Here is a 21,993-nt window from a genome sequence, read left to right as displayed (position 1 = left end):
CTCTTTGCGTGGACACAAGTTTTTTGAAGTACACCGCAGACTGGACAGTAGCTGGTAGCGAAGCGCCGAGCGTGTTATTTGTTCACTTTGGCAGCCTGAGTGGTCACCTAGCAGCACACGCAAAGAACAGAAAAAACGCTCGCTGCGCCGCCGCCGGCTGGCGTCCTATTCACAGCCTTAGAGCGATTAAGTCTAGTCTAGAGGGAAAGATGCTGATAGGTACTAAATTACTGGCATGCTACCTCTGGCTTGACCTCATAATACTCACGGTAATTCAAAATATACATCATTGGTATGGATACTTTTAGATCCGCTCAAAGAACTAAGAAAATTCTTCTTACGTAATCTGTCGTATCTCATTCCTTTAATTTTATCAAAAAAAAACCTTTCGTTAATGAAACAAAAATGTTACGGCACGTCACGTCTAAGTACCTAACCAAAGTGTAACAAGGCATGACGTCACATTGACCTTATCGGTCTATAGTTTTTTGTTTGCTTTTTTATGTTATTAACGGACTCATTATTACGATTCTAGTCTTGTAAACTAATCTGTGTCGTGGTTGTCAATGAATGTTGGTAAAAAAATAAGTGTAGCTTTTATAAAAACACCGCTATCCGCTAGCGTCCAGAAGCCCATTTCACGAAGTTACAAGTTACAATTTACAAGCGGTAGTCTCTTTTCAATACATATTGTTAAACAAAGACAACCGCGTGTAAATTGTAACTTGTAGCTTCGTGAAATAGGGCACAGTACGCGTCCTAATATCTAGGTTTTGGAAAATTGAAGCCAGAGTGTTACGAGGTCGTCGTAAAGGATATTTGTTGGTAATCTGCAAGTTTAATACCTATGATTAGTTGGTCATGAAGTGGTGGCAGCCATTCGGGGTATTTTTTATCTGTTGACAGTATTTTATGAGATGAGTTAGGGTTTTGATCTTAAATCTAGTAATAAGAGGAATAGAAATGTCACACGAGCTAGAAACGTCACTAACTAGAAACGTCACGAGCTAGAAACGTCACGAGCTAGAAACGTCACGAGCTAGAAACGTCACGAGCTAGAAACGTCACGAGCTAGAAACGTCACCAGCTACGAAGATAACTCCTTAAAAAATGGGATAATTGCATTAAACAAGGATATCATTTCATCGGCGAATCCCGCAATCTACTTAAAGCCTATGAAATCCCGAAAAAACAAGTCAACAAAGTGCCGACAACGATTGAGAACACAACATTTGCATTCCTCTTTTTGCTATTTCTGTGGTTTTGATTTACAATGACATTTGATAACATGACAAGACAAGGCGTCATTATATGAAGTGTAGAGTAAAGGAGCACAATCTTTGTATGTACGAAAGGTGTTAAAGAGGCGCAGTATTAAATTTAAAAGGAAGTTTAAAAACAGTAAAATCAAGTGTGGAGCTGCTTGAACATATGAGTGAGTAATTGAGTATTTCTCAAAAAGTTGTCCAGTCAGGAAATTGACAAGAAATCAGTTTTGCCAAGAAATTATTAACCCTAAGGACGAGATCATAAAACAAACTACATAAAACATCCAAAATATCTTGACGTCAGGAAAATGTCACGAAATGAGGAAAAAATCGTAATTTTGTAACTACATCAAAACTTTCTATTGGATCCAACAACAAAGATTATCTGACTTTTTAGCACTTTTACCACAAAGTTTTGTTTATATTTAAAAACAATATTACTTATTTCTGGTGGTGAAATAGCGTCAGGATTTTTTTTAAATAAGTGGAAAATGAATAGTTAATTTTGTATGATTTTTTTAAACATTGTCTAAAAAAAACATTTCGTATTGACGTGAAAGATCTAACATACACGAAGATCTACATTTTTGGGTTCGTCTTTGACGTCTCTAAAAACGTGTCTTGGTTTTTTATCTGAAACTAATTAACACAAAAGTTATGGCCAGAAAACCAGTCTTTTGGCCTGAAATTGTTCAACTTTGATGCCAAATATCTCGAAGACCATGAACTTTGAAGTAAATATGGGATACTATATGGCTTAAAGCCGTTGTTGTTAATATAATAAGCTACAAAAAACATTAGAAAACTAAGGAATTCAGATCGAAGGTCATTGGAGTATGGGATCCCCTTAAGGATTTTTTTATAGGAAATATTATTGATGTCAATAGAGGGTATAAAACATTCAGCCTATGCCTTTTCTTGTCATATTATCGCATTTTATGTTACTTTTCAACAATGAAGGTTTCCTGACAGGTAACACATCGCTAGATGGCGTTAGTATCGAGATGCAATGACGTTACATTTGCTTGCGATTGGCTCATTTAGTTATTCAACCAATCACAAACGTGAAGCAAATGTCAAAGACAAATGAACGTCATGATAGCGCCAAATAGACTGGGGGGGCTACTAGGAAATTCGAAAATCGAAGTTCTTGTTTCACCATCCCTCTCACTCTCCTATTAAGTAATATAAGAATAAGCGGGACGGCAAGATACGAAGCTCGAATTTTGCACTTCGTTCGTAGTACAGGCTCTCTCACAGAAACCCTAACTTTAATCACTTATCGCTAACGTATGTTTCAAATATCATGATTTCTTACAAACACGTATGTTTTTTTTTAATTCCAGTTTTACACGTAAGCGAAAAGTGATTACTTTTCGCCGAATTATACTAAAATCTGTTAGTTATATATGTCCAATAATAACAATATATGTTAGTTAAAAGTAAACCGCCGTAGGCACGAGTTGCGGTACGACTTTGTCTCAGTAGTCAGTAAGCCATCATTGTTTTCATCAAGGAAGCCACTGGGACGTTTATTGTGAAAAGGTTTTAGTCGGACTTACAGTGGTTTACTTAAAAGTGCTCTACTCAAAGCCCAGCGCAGGACCAATTTTTCCAAGCGCTTTATTTATTACACTTATAAAAAAAAGACTCCAAAAACACACACTTATACACTTTATTTGTATGTTGACGTCGATTTCGCAAGTCTATTTTGATCCACTTCACTTCAAAATTTATAAAACCCACGGCACGAAACTATAGCGGTGATCATTAATTTCTGCGCATATGACAGTCGTGCGCCAATCCACGCTTCTCGGCGAGGCGCTGCTGCTGACTGCTGTCAGTGGGTTTCAAGCTTTATGCTTGTAGGGTTGCCAGATGGCCGGGACATTCAGGATTGTCCCGGAATTACGTGTCTTGTCCCGTGTCCAGGAATTACTTACACTTTAATGTCCCGGATTTGGACTACTAACTATACTAGTTTTTTTAAATTTACGAGAGCAGTACTTCCTTCCATATTAAAAATTGAAGCTGCGGTTAACATTGACGGCCTGTATTCAGAATTCCCACGCCTGTGAACTGTTTTTGAGGTCCTTCCAAAAGAATAGCCAAATAACAAAATCTGGGCTCACTTTTTTAGCAATTCTAATGATTTTGTCAATTTGAACCCATTCGTAACCCTCGAATTGTCCCGGAAATGAAATACCTTTTTTTTTTTTATTCGACTGAATGGCAAACTTGCAAGTGGGTTTCCTGATGGTACACCAGGGGGGTTGCAGATGCGTTGCCAACCTAGAGGTCTAAGATGGGATACCTCAAGTGCCAGTAATTTCACCGGCTGTCTTACTCTCCACGCCGAAACACAACAGTGCAAGCACTGCTGCTTCACGGCAGGATTAGCGAGCAAGATGGTGGTAGCAATCCGGGCGGACCTTGCACAAGGTCCTACCACCTGCAAACTGTTGTATCTGACAACCCTATTGCCAACCCCGCTCGCCTTGTGCGCATCGCTCACTCCCCCGCGGTACCTCATTTTGTACCGCTTCGTTAAAGGCCACCGCTACACCGCCGGCTACATTTTGCTCTTCATTAAAGTCTTACACACAAAACGAAAAACAGGCCCCGCATGAAGGGCCTTGAGTAAGGCACTTTAATCACACAAATTAGTAAACAAGACTTAAGACATTAGGCCAAACCGTCCCAATGGATCTTTTTCGTACCCAGCCACACTGCAAAGCGTGACGTCGACACTTATATCCCATTCCTTTCGTTTTTAAAGCAAACGAAAGAGACGGAAACGTCGAAACGTGAAGTCAAACGTCATTATGATTTTTCGCTTCAAAACAGTAAGCATGATATGATTAATTTATGTATAGTAGACGGCATGGACACCTAAGATCATATTTCCCTCTCGCTCATTTGAGACAAATGTGAGCAAGAGAGTATATGACCGACAGAGTGGTAACACGGGCCGGAAGATTCTAAAACTCAAACCAACAGGCAACAGGGAGGCTACTACGAAACTCGAAGTTCATATCGTACCGTCCCTCTCACTCCCGTATTAAATAACATAAGCGTCAGCGGACGAAGTTTGAATTTTTTGAGTGAACGGGACGGTACGATACGAACTTCGATTTTCGAATTTCGTAGTAGCCCCCCCAGGCCTTATTGTGCGTAAATAAAGCTTGAAACGCACTGACAGCGGTGGCGCAGCGCGGAGGCGGTACCAGTTGTAATATTCGCGCTAGTATGAAAGTGTCCGCATAGAATACCGCGCCCCGCTTTCCGCGCGTTATTCTATGCGGACACTTTCATATTAGCGCGAATATTACAACCGGTAACGCTGCCAGTGCGTTTCAAGGCCAACTGGTTTACCTATGGAGACCAGCTCGGAGTCCTGCCATATCCTCACGAAGAAGAAGTCCCCTATGGCGATGATGCGCTCTCTTTCTCCCGTTATCCGGAGGGCTTTGTAGAACGTGTACTGGCCGTGCTGGCCGCACGGGGCGCCCACCAACTGTTAAGGAAAAAACATTAAGGATGAGCCGAAGTTTAACTTTAACTGTTAACTGGAAGAGATCCCTTTAAGGGATAAGTTCGCCTTTGTACATCTTATTATCCTGTGTTATGTTATTTTCATGTGTTTTTATTACAATAAAGAGTTTTACAATACAATACAAGTTTTTTACATTCGGTTAAACCGAATTACGGCAGCTTGAGCCGAACGGCATCCGGCCGAAATTCGGTTTAAATGCACATTCGGCACTAGAAAATAAGAACCTAGGTACTTGTACTATTTCGACTGAAATTAATAGAATGCATGTCTGCCATATCAGTGATATCAGTAAATATGCAACAAAGTTAGTACCTATTATTTTAATAAACAACTCTTATATAGGGGCTGTTTCACCATCCGTTGATTAGTGTTAACTGGCCGTTAGGTGTGATGCCGTCTCTATTTGTTTTGCTCGAATAGACAGAGACGGCATCACATTTAACCGTCGGTTAACGCTAATCAATGGATGGTGAAACAGCCCCTTAAATTTCAATTCGTAAATTTAATTTAAAAAAAATTGGTTCACAAGTTTAACAAACTAAGTAAACATTATGTATTTTTATTTTTAATTATTAAAGGCTTGTTATCAACAATCTCGTCGCGTTAAACACAATTAAAATATGTTAATATATTTTAATGTCTGTATTCGGTTCATATTCGGATTACGGAAATTGACCACGTCTCCACCTATCGCACGCATCTCAAGTGGCTCCCATTCGTTTTCGCCGTGACTCTCATATTCTTTCTCTTTTATACAGCATACTTTTCAACCACAAGTCCAGAATATCTCCAACAACGTTTTTAAGTTCCTGTCTTCCATTCGGTCTTCCCAAAATTTACTTCTCACTGTTCCAATTTCTTCCTCTAAGTTCTATCATAACTCCTTCACTTGCACTTCAATCCTTTTATGGAACTCTCTTCCCCTAGATGTGAGGAAAGCTAAATCTCTTCCTATTTTCAAAAATCTCGTCAAGGCTCACTTCTTGACACTGCCTTCTTAGCTCTGTCCTCAGTCTTTCTGTGTTTATCTATTTTATTTCCTAATTTCTTATCCTTTTTCTCCCATTGCGGCCTTATTGTTAATTTATATTGCTGTTTTATGTTAGTGGTTATGTATTGTATAGTATTTTGCATGTATGTATTTATATAGTTGTTTTCATTTGTATTTATTTTAATGTTATTGATTTTTTTGTTTGTTTTTTATTTTCTGTTTCTGTTTCCGCCACCTATTTTTGTAACATATATAATTTCTTGTACCCAAATGGTTGTCTGGAAGAGATCGCTTTTAAGCGATAAGACCGCCTATTGTCTACCGTGAATGTGTTTATATTATAAGTATTTTTACTGCTTTATGGTGTGCAATAAAGAATATTTGTATTGTATTGTATTGTAAAATTTAAGAGGCAGGTTATCGAGCCGAAGTTAGGCCGAATTTTTTAATCACCAATACACTTCGCTTCATATTTTATAAAGCGGGCTGCTAAGTAACGGAATTTGTTTACTCATCTGTTTTTAACCGGAACCCACAAGCTAGAGGCGTTATCCTACTAATACATAAAAGCAAAAGATTGTCTGTCTGTTTGTTTTTTACCTCATCACATCTAAACCGCTGAACCGATTTAGATGAAATTCGGTATACAGATAGTTTATTAAGCCGTGGTGGCCTAGTGGTTTGACCTATCGCCTCTCAAGCAGAGGGTCGTGGGTTCAAACCCAAAAACAGTTTTTCGAAATTCATGTGCGGAATTACATTTGAAATTTACCACGAGCTTTGCGGTGAAGGAAAACATCGTGAGGAAACCTGCACAAACCTGCGAAGCAATTCAATGGTGCGTGCGAAGTTCCCAATCCGCACTGGGCCCGCGTGGGAACTATGGCCCAAGCCCTCTTGTTCTGAGAGGAGGCCTCTGCCCAGCAGTGGGACGTATATAGGCTGGGATGGATGGATGGATACAGATAGTTTGATTCCCGGGGAAGGACATAGGATAGTTTTTATCCCGGAAAATAGCATAGTTCCCGCGGGATAGCGATAAATGAAATTCTACGCGGAGTCGCGAGCAACAGCTAGTTTGTAATAAATCTTTTTTAAAAAAGCCTGTTAAAAAAAGTTTTTTCCTTGAACTTCCTTCTAAATAACAAAACTACTTTTATTAGCACCTAAAGTAATTTAAACACCTCGAAAGTTAAATTTCGATTTCATTAATAACAAAATAAAGTGACGGAAAATGTACGTGTGTTTGTTTGTAAGTGCCAACGTACAGGCGGAAGGTCAAATATAATTAACTTGGCACATTGCGTTAAGCAGTTCACAACCAACATTAACACTATCTTTATTTGTGTCAACTTTGTAAAATAACTGTTTATTTAATTATAACTGTGTACTTTTGAATTTGAATTTATTAAAAAAGGAAAACCGGCCAAGTGCGAGCCGGATTCGCGCACGAAGGGTTCCGTCCCATTCATCATCTATATCATCATCATCATCCCATTCTATATACGTCCCACCGCTGGGCACAGGCCTCCTCTCAGAACAAGAGGGCTTGGGCCATAGTTCCCACGCGGGCCCAGTGCGGATTGGGAACTTCACACACACCATTGAATTGCTTCGCAGGTTTGTGCAGGTTTCCTCACGATGTATTCCTTCACCGCAAAGCTCGTGGTAAATTACTAATGTAACTCCGCACATGAATTTCGAAAAACTCAGAGGTGCGAGCCGGGGTTCGAACCCACGACCCTCTGCTTGAGAGGCGATAGGTCAAACCACTAGGCCACCACGGCTTCATCATCTATATACAACATTAGAAATTAGTATTATAGGTCTCCACAGAAAACCAGCGTTGCTGCACATAATGTGCGGCAACACATGCTGAGTGGAGACCCTTTTTGGTATCCTGCCGTGTCACCAAGTAACTTAGTTTTAGTGCTAGTTCTAGTCTTAGTTTTAGGTGGTACTTATGGAGCCAAAATAAACCTTTCTTTCATTTTATTCTGTTTTTAGTATTTGTTGTTATAGCGGCCACAGTAAAACATAATCTGTGAAAATTTAAAGTGCCTAGCTATTACGGCTCAAGAGATAGAGCCCGTGACAGACGGACAGACAGACAGACAGCGGAGTCTCAGTAGTAAGGTTCCGTTGGCACCCTTTGGGTACGGAACGAACCGGTGGGAGATTTTTTTGACATTCATACGTGCTTGTTATAGCCTAAATTTAATAAAGATATTTTTACTCTGACTGAACCCTAAAAATTCATAGTATTTTAGTGGCTGGACCTTATGGCCTCTAAGGCAGGTTGTGGGTTCAAACCCGGGCTCACATCTCTCAATTTTTCAGAATTCATGTGCCAAATGTTTTTATTTATTGACAATTATTAAATTTAAAAAAAAACGACTAGACTTAAAAAACTCGCATAAAATAAAATAAAACTAAGGGCCTGTTTCACCACTTGTCGGCTAACTTTAAGTGTCAGATAAAAGTAATGTCGTCTTTGTTTATTCGGACAAAACAAACAGAGACGGCATCACTGATAACCGTCACTTAAAGTTAGTGGACAAGTGGTGAAACAGGCCCTTAAACTAATTACTTATAGGGTACCCCCACAGATATGGATAGGGGTACCCCTTAGGCAAGGTCCCGAAGATGCTGGCGGCGTTTCCTCTTTGAATAAAATGTGCCAAATTAATGTAAAAATAAAACAATGGGATGGACCAATTTCGATGCAGTTAGTTTCGTGAAAGCAAGATTCCTCATACTTAAAGGTTTTTAATTATGTGTGGTAAAAATCGGATCAGCCGTGTTTGAGATATGAACTTAGAAATGACAAAGTAGGACCAGGAGTAGGTGGTAGGACCTTGTGCAAGGTCCGCCCGGATTGCTACCACCATCTTGCTCGTTAATCCTGCCGTGAAGCAGCAGTGCTTGCACTGTTGTGTTTCGGCGTGGAGAGTAAGACAGCCGGTGAAATTACTGGCACTTGAGGTATCCCATCTTAGGCCTCTAGGTTGGCAACGCATCTGCAATACCCCTGGTGTTGCAGATGTTTATGGGCGGTGGTGATCTCTTACCATCAGGAGACCCACTTGCTCGTTTGCCATCCAGTCAAATAAAAAAAAATGCTTACTAGGAAGTCCCAATCTTGATACCGTATATTGTAAACCTAAAAAGGAAATAAAAATATTTCCATTTTCGTTTCTCATTTTCAAAATGATGATGAGACCTAAAAATTTCCTAATAGATGCCCTGACTAGTTGAATAGTCATTTATAACAATTATAGAGAAACTTAAGAATAAAATCAAAAGCATATCAGTACTCGTTTAGCAATAAATTCAATAATGAGTTTTTTTTTGTTTTAATATTGTTTGTATTATTTCAGGGTGTATCCATATTAATATCTACACGTGACATTAATGACATAAGAATAGCTGACCCTTTCCGAGCTCTGATTGGTAAGACGAGCAGGCAACGGGCAAGTTAATTTTCTAGATTTGCTTATTAAAAACTTTTTTTTAACTCCCCCGGGCATAGGTCCGGATTGTTGCCATAAACGACTGCGGATGTGGCCGTTCGGAGAAGCGTCAGCAAAAACATTCATAATAATTAGGGGCTGTTTCACCATCCATTCATCCCAGCCTATATACGTCCCACTGCTGGGCACAGGCCTCCTCTCAGAACAAGAGGGCTTGGGCCGTAGTTCCCACGCGGGCCCAGTGCGGATTGGGAACTTCACACGCACCATTGAATTGCAGCGCAATTTTGTGCAGGTTTCCTCACGATGTTTTCCTTCACCGCAAAGCTCGTGGTAAATTTCAAATGTAATTCCGCACATGAATTTCGGAAAACTCAGAGGTGCGAGCCGGGGTTTGAACCCACGACCCTCTGCTTGAGAGGCGATAGGTCAAACCACTAGGCCACCACGGCTACACCATCCATTGATAAGTGTTAACTGACGGTTAGATGTGACGACGTCTCCGTCTATTCGTACAAAACAAATAGAGACACACAGCTACAGTTAGGTACAGTTCATTGATATCGACCGTAAAGTAACGCCTAATTCAATTAATTATTTCTAGATAGATTTGCTTGTTAAAAACTTCTTTAACTCCCCCGGGCATTGGGTCTGGATTGTTGCCGCGAACGACTACGGATGTGGCCCTTCGGAGGAGCGTCAGCAAAACACCAGAGTTCGTCTACAAGTCTATCGCTGTCTCGGGCGATATAGTACAATACAATATAATGACTCTTTATTGTACACCACAAAATAGTAAGCGATACAGAAAATAGGTACACACAGAGAAAATTACAAGGTAAGCAATAGGCGACCTGCACAATATTCCGAGATGTACAGAATACTAATATATTCCCTATAGTTTGGGTGACAATGCAAGTATAGTCGACAAAAAGTGCAGTCAGCAAAAACGGCTTGCATTAAAAATGAAAACTTTTGATATATTCCTAATAAAAAAGCGCATTCCAATCGGTCTAGCCGTTTAAGAGCTACGGTGCCACAGACAGACACAGCGGTCAAACTTATAACACCCCCTTTTTGCTTCGGGGGTTAAAAATATGGTACGGCATCAGCTCGACACCCGCAAACTTTCGCAATTATTTAAAATTTGTACGTCATATAATAATAAATAATAATTTATTTCACGAAACACTTTTTACATAGTTATAGGTATTGTCCTTCAGACTCCGAACTAGGCGAAGCCTGTATCGCGGTCTAGGGTCTTTATAGTGACAAACATGTCAAACTATTTCCTTCATACCACAAAATTATGTATGTACCATGTTTTATGTAAATAAAATGTCTCAAAATCTTTTGCTAACGCTACATTCAAATCTCGACCTTTGAATCAATAAGTATAAAATTGAAACAGCCCTCGGCGTGAGGGAGAGGGCGCGTGCGAGCGAGACGGCGCGTAGTAATCGGCAATGACTCCGTGTGTGAATAACCTCTTATGGATATCAAGTACTCGTTCTAAATAAAATACAAGAAAGAGAGGGACGGTATGGTACGAGGTACGAGCTTCGATTTTCGAATTTCGTAGTAGGCCCTACCACGAAGTGCAAAATTCGAACTTCGTATCTTGCTGTCCCGCTGACGCTAATATTATTTAACACGAGAGTGAGAGGGACGGAACGACGCGAACTTCGATTTTCGATGTAGCCCCCCAAAGTCAAATGCTGACAGTGTGTTATATTTTTGTAACTTTTCTTTACGTAAATATCGCACTGCACTTAGTTTTTAATGTACCTATCTACAACCATTTTGTAAATGAACACTTATTACTATTTCTGACATTTTATTTCCATGTTTTTTCTGTTTATTGATAGCAACAATAAACAGAAAAAACTTTTCAAATTTAATTTTAATTTGACACTTTATTTCGATTACTCTTATTTGACAATCCCTCTGTGAATTTCTGACATGTGTCTATAATACATTTCATTGTAAGATAAAAAAACATGTAAACAAGCCTTTTTGCCGAGTGTACTTTTTGCTGACTATACTTGCATTGTCATTCAACCTACACATGTATACCAAATTTCGAGTCAATTCGATCATTAGAAGGGGCTTCAATGTCAACCTACAAGATTTGATTTGACCCCATACTAAAAGAATATAAAATAGCTACTCCTGTGGATTTTATATCAATCCGAATCAATAACACATTCATTCATAATTCGTCACTTTTCACTAAAATTCACTTGATTTCATTTGAAAAATCTTCGTCAAAATATGACGTTATTTCTTGAATGAAACACGGGCATATGTAGTAGCATAACGTTAGTACTATTATATATTCTGTGGTAGTAGCATAGACTAGCGTAGAGATGGTGGAAAATTTGTCATTTTTTAAATCGATTAATGCTCGATTTAATAAGCGATTTTTTTTTACTTACGTTAAAATTTAAAAATAGTTACTGCTTTTATAATTGAATAAATCGTCTTTGGAATTAAATCAAGTATTGTTAATAATGAAATAGACAGAAAGACTTTGATCTATTCAATTAATAAATTAATCGATTTACTGAACGGATTAACTATTTAGCTCTAGGTTCTAGGTTTTCACAACACTAAATGTCTATGGCGCGCGGGTAAATGGCGTCTTTGTTTACACTATTCATAAATTGGATTGATATAAACCATACTAGTAATAACGAAGCCATCTTGAATTGCCAAGTCGATGCTGCTATATTATTTTTGGTAATGTTGGCATCGCTTGACTTGAATTTTGTTAAACACTAAATAAAACGTCACTGGCCAGTGAGAAAAGAAACATTACAACCGAATGTTCGCATCGCAGCGTTAGATAGTGATGGAGTAGCATTCGATAGGTTTATCGATATTTACTTTTGTATATGGACAAAAACATTACTGCTTTTAATATTATATTTTATATTTATATTTTCCTCTGTGTACCTGTTTTCTGTATCGCTTACTATTTCTGGTGTACAATAAAGAGTAATTGTATTGTATTGTATTATTATTATTTCGCGATGATTATAAATAAACAGTAGAAAATAGCCCTCTTGTTCTGAGAGGAGGCCTGTGCCCAGCAGTGGGTTTGCAGGTGGTAGGAACTTGTGCAAGGTCCGCCTGGATTGCTACCACCATCTTGCTCGCTAATCCTGCCGTGAAGCAGCAGTGCTTGCACTGTTGTGTTTCGGCGTGGAGAGTAAGACAGCCGGTGAAATTACTGGCACTTGAGGTATCCCATCTTAGGCCTCTAGGTTGGCAACGCATCTGCAATACCCCTGGTGTTGCAGATGTTTATGGGCGGTGGTGATCTCTTTCCATCAGGAGACCCACTTGCTCGTTTGCCATCCAGTCGAATAAAAAAAAATAAAAAAAATTTAGGACGTATAGGCTGGGATGGATGGAGTTAATAATAAATATTTGGCATGTAATCATTGCATTGCAATAAATCATTGGCATGGCAGTATAATTTGTTCGAGTGTGGTATTGTTAAACAACATGTTATTTTTGATGTTTGTTAACTTCAAGTTAACATTAAACAAGGCAAATGAAGTTCATTTATCTAAGGTACTCGGGGGCCTAAATCTTACTGTCTAAAATAAAAGATAATTAATTACGCGCAGTAAAACAGTGTAAATTTAATTTATGAGGTTCTTAAAGTCCATAATTAAAGCCTTTTTAATTCACACATATTTAGTGAAACTTAAGTTTTTTTATGTCTCTCATGTGTCACGTCAATGTCACTCGACAAGTATTTGAACTTACAATTTAAGCTGACCTTTAAGAATGACTGTAAAGTTATATAATGTATGAGTTTTTTTTTATTTTCTTTTCTTTAGATTAGTGGTCTGTCGAAGTTAACGGAAATCAAGAAAATCACGGTGATATCTGGTGATAGGTTAAATGTTAAAGTACCTGGGCGACCGAGCTTTGCTCGGGCTAAAACTCTGTAATAAGCGTTTTTTCCCAGAGATAAGACCAAGCTAGATCGATTTGTCAACCCCGAAAACCCCGACATGCCAAATTTAATCGAAATCGTTGGAGCCGTTCCGAGATTCTAAATATATATAAGAATTGCTCGTTTATAAGTATTCGATAAATAAAAACCAAAAACAAAAACAGTCGTGATAAGATAATTATCAATATCATTCCGCTGCCCATAAAACTCCTCTATTCATTCATAGAGGGTCATACCATGGTTCATAATGAAGGATTATTTCGAAAGTAATTATTAGTATTTCAATTATTAGTGCCTTTATTAGCTCATTACGAAAATATGAGTGACGTAACTAATTATCATATCCGTAGCAATTATCTAGTGGTAAATGTTATAATCGATATGAAAAGATAAGATTATTGAGTTCAACTTCACACGGCACATTAAGGATCAAGAGGGCTACTACGAAATTCGAAAACCGACGTTCATGTCGCACCGTCTCTCTCACTCTCGGGACGGCAAGATAGTTCAAGATACCAAGTTCGAATTTTGCACTTCACATTGTAGGGCCAGTTCACACAGTGCTGCAGTGACTTCATCACTATACATTACCATGCCTTGCGATCCGTGCTGGAGCTATAACCCTCGTCCGCGGAGACATTCAAAGAAATGTAAAGGCTAACCAGGAACATAAAAAAACTGACGCGAGGGCAGCACTTCTACGTTTTATATTGCAACATTCTTTACACTTACTATACGGTACCTAACCTACCAGTCATATTCAGAACGGTGTCGTGTCGGTGATGTTATTTAAAAGAATATTTTTTAATTCTTCAAACTTTTTCTATTTTATTTTTCTTCCAAACTTATGGATAATCTTCGGCATTTTAACGCACAAAAACAAAAAATAACACTAAAATACGAAGCGCAAGCATGTTTAACTTTGACAGCAATAGACAGATGACATTTTAATTTAGTGTTACCAGTGTAAGAAATTAGTTCTATTGGTTTTCCGCAATATGGCGAGGTTTTTTATAATTCTGGTAATTCTATAAATATTAATCTATCGATTAAATAAAATTAGCGAAAAGTACTAACCTAGCACAAGTGCTGACAGAACTGTCAAACAACATCAAAAACATAAAAATCGGTTAAATGCTTTAACTTAAAGCTAAGGTAGAGGGCGTAATAGCTGTTTGTATGAATAACCGTGATACACTATCCTGTTAAAGGCCAATGTTTTAATAATTACCGTAATTCATTTGTGTGTTTGTTTATAAAATGATAAAACAAATCTTATCCTTATAAACCGTCTACAACTAAATCGGTTAGGAAAAACCAGTTTTAATTTTGAATAAAATAATTAACTTTTGCGTCACGAACATTAAAATTCTAGGAAGTAAAGTGTACCTAGTGCTATACTAAATAAGTAAAGAGATTGCCCTAAGGGATTGTTCCAGTTCGGTAAACTGGGAGTTCCTAATTACTTTTCGATTTTCCAGAATATTCGTTGGAAAATATTCTTAGGCAATATTCGAATCGTTATAGCTTTTCGATGGAGGAAAAAATCGAAAACAGCTGCCCAATTTGGACTGGGCCTCCGAGGGAATTATTGCCCAAGCCCTCTCATTCTGAGAGGAGCCCTGCACCCTGCAGTAGGATGTGTATACGCCGAAGATAATGATGATGATAAATATACTTAAGCACAAAGATACCTATTTCTTATCTTCTAACTGCATGTTGACGAATAACTCTATAATAGTAATTAATAATAGTAGAAAAATTTGGCCAAGAGTGAGACTCGCGCACGCGCACGGAGGGGGTTCCGTACAAATTCATAGTTATGTCAAATATAAATTATAAACGGCCGTACCTAGAAATAGCTGTTGCTTCTAAGCAAAATGTACGCAATGTGGGCTCATTCTATATTGGTTTTTAAATTAATCCTATGTTTATACCAGTTAACTGGATCTTTGTAATAATACATAGGGCACTTTTAATAAATTGAATAAATAAATAATAAATATCATGTGACACTTGATATCACTTGACTTAGAGTCTTAGACCCAAACTAAGCAAAGACTGTACTATGGGTACTTGGCAAAGGCTAAACATACTTATAATAATATAGATAAATACATATTAAACGTCCAAGACCCCAGAGCAAACATTCGTATTACAAGAAATATGAACTTAAATTCTTCTACATTTAAATCAATTAGTGTTTTAATGACTACATAAAATAATCTATATTTAAAGAGCAGAAGGTCAGCGATAGAAATTAAAGTGCCTACACAAAGTAACGGCAAGGGGCAAAATATGTTTACCAATCTGCCAAACCGCATGACCACGTATGTCGTGAGAAATCAGTGAGTAACACAATGAGGGATTCTTGAGAGGCGAAATACCGCTAGATGGCGTTAATATCGAGAGGTCCATTTGACGTTACGTTACGTCTTGACGAGATGTGTGCATTTTCCGGGATAAAAAGTAGCCTATGGCACTCTCTGACCCATAAACTATCTCTATGCCAAAAATCACGTCGCTCCGTCGCTCCGTTTCAACGGTGACAAACAAAAATAAAATAAAAATAAAATTAGTATGGAAGTATGGAGTAGCGTTTTTGTATTGAAATTCACTAATACTATTAGCTTGTACTTTATTATACAAATGGACCCATATCGTTTATCGGTCTAATACTCTAATGTGTAATACATAAGTATGAATGGATAATGCTAATCATAACTCTTATTTATACCTTGTTTAATAAGGACACAGCGAAAGCCAAACACAAACCATTGTCACCGCATTGTGAACACTAGTGACGTCACCAAACCGGCCGCCGTAGTGACGTCACTTTCCGGTAAAGACTTGAAATGTTATCGACGTTCTATTGTCAGGTGATTGTCACGAGATTAATTACCTTAAGCCACGGAGGCAAGATGTGTTTTGCAATGGAGCGATACTTCGACAGCATTTAAACAAATAATGATCGATTTTGATTACCATGTATAGATACTTTTCTATAAATTATTAGTGGCAAAGAATCATACGAAATACATGATAGTGAGCAATATAAAATTTGAATTACAGTGTTTACCCTGTCGCCTATTGTTTGGGGACTTTATATCTAAGTAAATCACTTCGAGAGGAGGAGGTACGAATACTTTTTTTTTGCATAATCTTAGCAGTGGTAGCGGTTTGATTGTACTTACACCGGTAAAATAAATATACATGATTATGTATTTTTAGAAGTTTATATCCAAAGGTAATAATTACAATGCAATTATCATTTCCGAGACTTGGTGTTTCACTATAGGTCTTATAAATAGGGAATTGCTCAGCGAGCTATTGAGAGAGCTATGCTTGGGGTTTCTCTACGGGATCGAATCAGAAATGAGGAGATACGTAGAAGAACAAGGGTCACCGACATAGCCAAGCGAATCAGCTCGTCGAAGTGGCAATGGGCAGGCCATATAGCACGGAGAACAGATGGTCGTTGGGGCCGAAAGATTCTCGAGTCGTCCACCAACGAGATGGACGGATGACCTGGTTAAAGCCGCTTCCAACCGAGGCAACTGGAGGTCTACGAGGGGGGGGATATGTCCAACAGTGGACGTCCTATGGCTGATATGATGATTATTGACTATGCGCACTGTTTTAATCGGTATTTTTAGACTTAAGATTCACTAATAATTGTACACCCACAGTCACATCGAACGAAGAACTAGTAGGCATTCCTGTTTTTTTCGTTCGCATTGAAAATATACTGTACCTACCTGTACCTGTTATTAAGCCGTGTTTTATGTATATTAAAGTATTATACATACATATATACACGTCCCATTCGAAAACATAAATGAATCAATATACACAAAGACATGTTTCACAAAAATAAAATATACCACAAACGGGACATCACGCTAAAAAACACGCGTAATATTTACCTCGACGTTTCAACCACATTACAGTGGCCGTGGTCACGAGTAGATTGAAGTGTAGGGTGTCAAGTCTGCCTAGCACCCTACACTTCAGTCTACTCGTGACCACGGCCACTGTAATGTGGTTGAAACGTCGAGGTAAATATTACTCGTGTTTTTAGCGTGATGTCCCGTTAGTGGTATTTTGACTATGAGTGAAAGTCACGAAAGTTTAAAACGTTATAAAAATAAAATATCGTAAATATTAAAATATCGAAATCGACCTAGGAATTATCTTATATCTATCTCTAAACGAGCTGTTCTTAGATATTTTTTTATTTATATCAGGGGTCTTGGAAACATGTACCGATTTCGACGAAATTTGCTATAATAATTTGCTAGGCTTTCGGGGGCGAACATTCGATAACTTCTCTGGAAAACTGACTGATCAGAGACGTGTGGCGCGGGTTTTTTGAGCAACGTAAATGAAGTGAGAGCCGTGGTGGTCTGGTGGTTTGACCTATCGCTTCTCAAGCAGAGGACCGTGGGTTCAAACCCCGGCTCACACCACTGAGTTTTTCGAAATTCATGCGCAAAATCCCATTTGAAATTTAGTACGAGCTTTAAGATGAAGGAAAACATCGTGAGGAAACCTGCACAAACCAGCGAAGCAATTCAACGGTGTGTGTGAAGTTCCCAATCCGCACTGGGCCCGCGTGGGAACTACGGCCCAAGCCCTCTCATTGTGAGAGGAGGCCTGTGCCCAGCAGTGGGACATATATAGGTTGAGATGATGATGATGATGAATTTTTGAGAATTCTCATGAGATTTTTTGCGAAATCATGGAATTTCATTTTAAATGCCAGATTTAATGGTTTACGCGCGAAACTTCGGGTAAATGCTAGTAAATAAACACATCTCTACCATCATCATCATTATCGGCCTACAGAAATCCAATGTTGGACATTAGGTTCCCCTAAAACACTTGCCTTTGGCCTATTGCATTCAGCTACTCCAGCCTCCACACATTTGGAAGGTGGAAGGCGAGCTACGATATGTGCATAAGTACGAGTAGCTTATGCCCGCGGCTTCGCCATCAAGAAAAAATAAAAAAATATGCCGTGGAAATTTCGAAAAATCTCTTTCTGCACCTTTAATTCGCTCAAGTATGTCTACCAAATTCCAAGACTAGCTCCAGTGGTTTAGACTGCGTGTTATCTGTCACTCAGTCGGTCATTCCTTAACATCACTCTTTGATAAGAGTAGATAATACTTTTTTTTTCTCACAAAAGCTACCTAAATTGAGTAAAGTACGATCGAGTACATTTCAACCAATCGTTCCTGAACCTCACACCAAGCGGTGGCGAGTGTAAGAGTGACGTCACGCGCTACAAACGTAGCGAGCGGTTGCGTTTTTATAAATAGAACTCTATTTTCAGTTTTTATGGGTTAATGATAACATATTTAGCCATCGCGTTGGTACCAGCAGACAATGGTGATTATTTGAACTTTGGCATTTCTAGTACCTTTTACCAAAGCAACATTACTTAACTACTAAAGACTACATAGAGTCGTTATGCATTTAACCTTATCTAACTCCAATAGTCGAAATTACTTGAAATTGGAGTATGCCAATTCGATGACAAAAAAAACTAAATACTTTCTGCAGCTTCAGCTATACTAGATTGATTCAGGTGTTACTTTGCGCAAGTCTATAACAATGTTATGTATCGCGTATAAGGACGTACACAGTTATATCGGAGAAGCAATATAAAGTACATGTAGTTCATTTAGCAATACTTTTCTGGTTGTGCTCTAACTCTGATGTAATTTAGAGAAAAAAAACATAACAAAAACGATTTTATTTTAGCTCCCTGTTAAAACGTAATTTTAAACTAAACGTTTCAGGACTGTTGCGGGACTTGCGGGTCGCAAAACAGAAGCCGCGGGCCGAGCTTTGGACAGCCCTGCTCTACTTGAGTTAAACGTGAAGTTCGTGGGCCAAGGCAAAAGCGATCAGCTAGTTGCAGCGGCCATACGATGACGTCATGGCTATCTAGAAAAATCTACGTAAAACTTGCATTAAGTCAATTTGCAACAAATAGCAAATATAGATAAAAAAAATATAAAAATAAATAAAAAAGATGGTGCCTTGTTTATCACAACTTATTAAATAAAAATAATATTTTTGTAAGACATTTTAGTGAGTGCAGAGAAAAAAGGGCGTTTAGTTCGTGGATGTGAATTTGATATTTGGCCTTCGCTAAATAATGCTCGAGCCAATTAATTAATTATTAACACATTGTGATGAAACGTGTTTTAATGTAAAGATTAGCGCTATTTAGGTGAACACACTATTCAAATTAAATTTCGTTAAATTATTATTAATAATAGCCGTGGTGGCTAGTGGTTTGACCTATCGCCTCTCAAGCAGAGGGTCGTGGTTCAAACCCGGCTCGCACCTCTGAGTTTTTCGAAATTCATGTGCGGAATTACATTTGAAATTTACCACGAGCTTTGCGGTGAAGGAAAACATCGTGAGGAAACCTGCACAAATCTGCGAAGCAATTCAATGGTGTGTGTGAAGTTCCCAATCCGCACTGGGCCGCGTGGGAACTATGGCCAAGCCTCTTGTTCTGAGAGGAGGCCTGTGCCCAGCAGTGGACGTTTATAGGCTGGGATGATTATTAATAATTAAAAATCAAGTAACTAAAAATGTATACATACATAGCTTGTGCATTTTAAAAACAAGTACTTAAGTTCTTTACCGACATCATAAACAGAAGTAAAATATTATCAACGTTTACTTTTTTAGATATAATTTGGGAAATTAATATAAATTTGAATAAGAATCGGGTCAGCCATGACGAATTCGTTTACGTTAGAAGCATGTCCATTCTGTTCTGTTTTGAGAAAGAAGTTATTTGTTTACGTAGACAAAAGGACACAATGACAATACTCATTACGCCAGCAGATTTCAGTAAAAAAAATACCTACCTGTTTATGGAAAGAAGATGCATTCTATTCTTATTTAAAGGTTGACGTCACCGTTTAAAACTGTGACGTGTATTTAACTTTAAAGAAGAATATTTAAATTTAGCCAAACCTAAAAAAAAAAATATTTAACTTTATAAAGAAAAATAAACGAAAAAAAACGAATAAAGGGCTTAACGGGTTTGCCAATCATCATGAAGTTAAACTCTCGTTTTACCACAGACAATCGTATTCAAAACCATTTATTAAAACAAAACAAACCGGCCAAGTACAAGTCGCATTAGCCCACCAAAGTTCCGTACAAATTTAAAAATGTTAACAATGACGGAAAATTGCCCGATATTGTCATTTAAAAACGGAGATCAGTGATTTGCGCAGTAAAGATTTACTTCTCGTTAGTTATTAATGTATATGAATTAGTCCTTCTCATTCATGAGAAAATTTTGTTGATTATGTGAGGTTTCCGTTATTTTCCTTTTGAGACACGGAACTCTAAATGCAACGGAAAGTGGCACAAGGAAATAGGTTATATTCCACCTATTTCCTTAGACACAAAAGAAGCCCTTCATACAATAATGTATTAACCGTCCTGGCCACCTATAGTGTTATAGAATAATATGTATAACTTTTTTTTTATGCAAAGAAAAACGACAAAAAAGTAGTATATAAGTAGTAGTAGTAAATCGGTGAGAAGGCCTATCGGACTATACGTGCAAAACTGATTTCATATAGGCATTTTTTTATTTTGCATCATGCAGTATACTTATCGCTTGTGTTAATCTATTCACGCTGAGCCTTATTGACTTGCTCTTTCACTCGCCGTACCTATATTAGTAAAGTGCGATTGTATAAGGGGAGGCGAGTATCGAAACATTGTCATACATTTTTTTGCCATATATCAGGCATTTAATGTCAAATATGTAGCGTTTAGATAGTGGCGCCCTCATTTAATGTAGAGTCTACTCTTTAAAACGGCAGTCTAAGCAACGTCATTAAGGGAATTTTGTAGTTAAACTTATTTTTCCTTACATCATTATTTGTTATGTAACTTATTATTACTAAACATGATTAACATTGCAAACTTATTTTTATAATAATACTGTCACGATAACCGGTTATCGATATCGACTATTTCGCGGTCTTGGCAACATCACTAGCGCTGATACGGCATACAGGCGGAGTTACGATCGCCATTCGAATTATTCTTTATCTCTTGCTCATTTGTGATTTAACAATTTAAATCATGTACATACTATTATTATTCATTCTGTGGTTATTATAAAAAATCTCATGATGACGTTCTTTTTCCCAATCAAATAACCTTGTCGTTGTACTTATGTAAAAAGTAGGCACCAATTTTATAACGATATCGTAGGTCATACGTAGACAAAACAAACTAGTTTCTAGATTTTTAAACGACATTTACATATCGAAGGTAACGTTAAAATGAAATGAAATGAAAAAATAACTTGAAGACAATAGTATTGTTACCGTAGTCACGTGAAACAATAGAATGTTATCATCTATTTTGATACTGACGATTTTTCTTCTAATATATATCTGTTTGGTTCCTATTAAAAATCAATAACGTTCGAATATAAGACCGGAAGTTTCACTTTTATAGTCAAATTAAACACTTTTAACGTACCTTAAATGTGGGCTTATCCATATTTAAGCAAATCCAAACATGCACATCACAGAATGTATTTTAAAAATATTCCAAAATAACACCATTCAATTTAACCGGCCAAGTTTTTTTTTCCAACTACTTAAAAATTTAAATTTAGCACTTCACAACATTGCACTGAACAATGAACACTGAACAGTTAACACTAATTA

At 37.8% G+C, this 21,993-nt stretch overlaps 1 pseudogene; it reads right to left on the bottom strand.

The window, feature by feature from the left end:
• Positions 1-21,993, bottom strand: part of LOC141443143 (AT-rich interactive domain-containing protein 5B-like) — a 136,353-nt pseudogene extending 114,360 nt beyond the window's left edge.

This window comes from Choristoneura fumiferana, chromosome 26, assembly GCF_025370935.1.
Source record: "Choristoneura fumiferana chromosome 26, NRCan_CFum_1, whole genome shotgun sequence".
NCBI lineage: Eukaryota > Metazoa > Arthropoda > Insecta > Lepidoptera > Tortricidae > Choristoneura > Choristoneura fumiferana.
The sequence above is the reverse complement of the archived record's forward strand: the minus strand, read 5'-3'. Positions and strand labels throughout refer to the sequence as shown.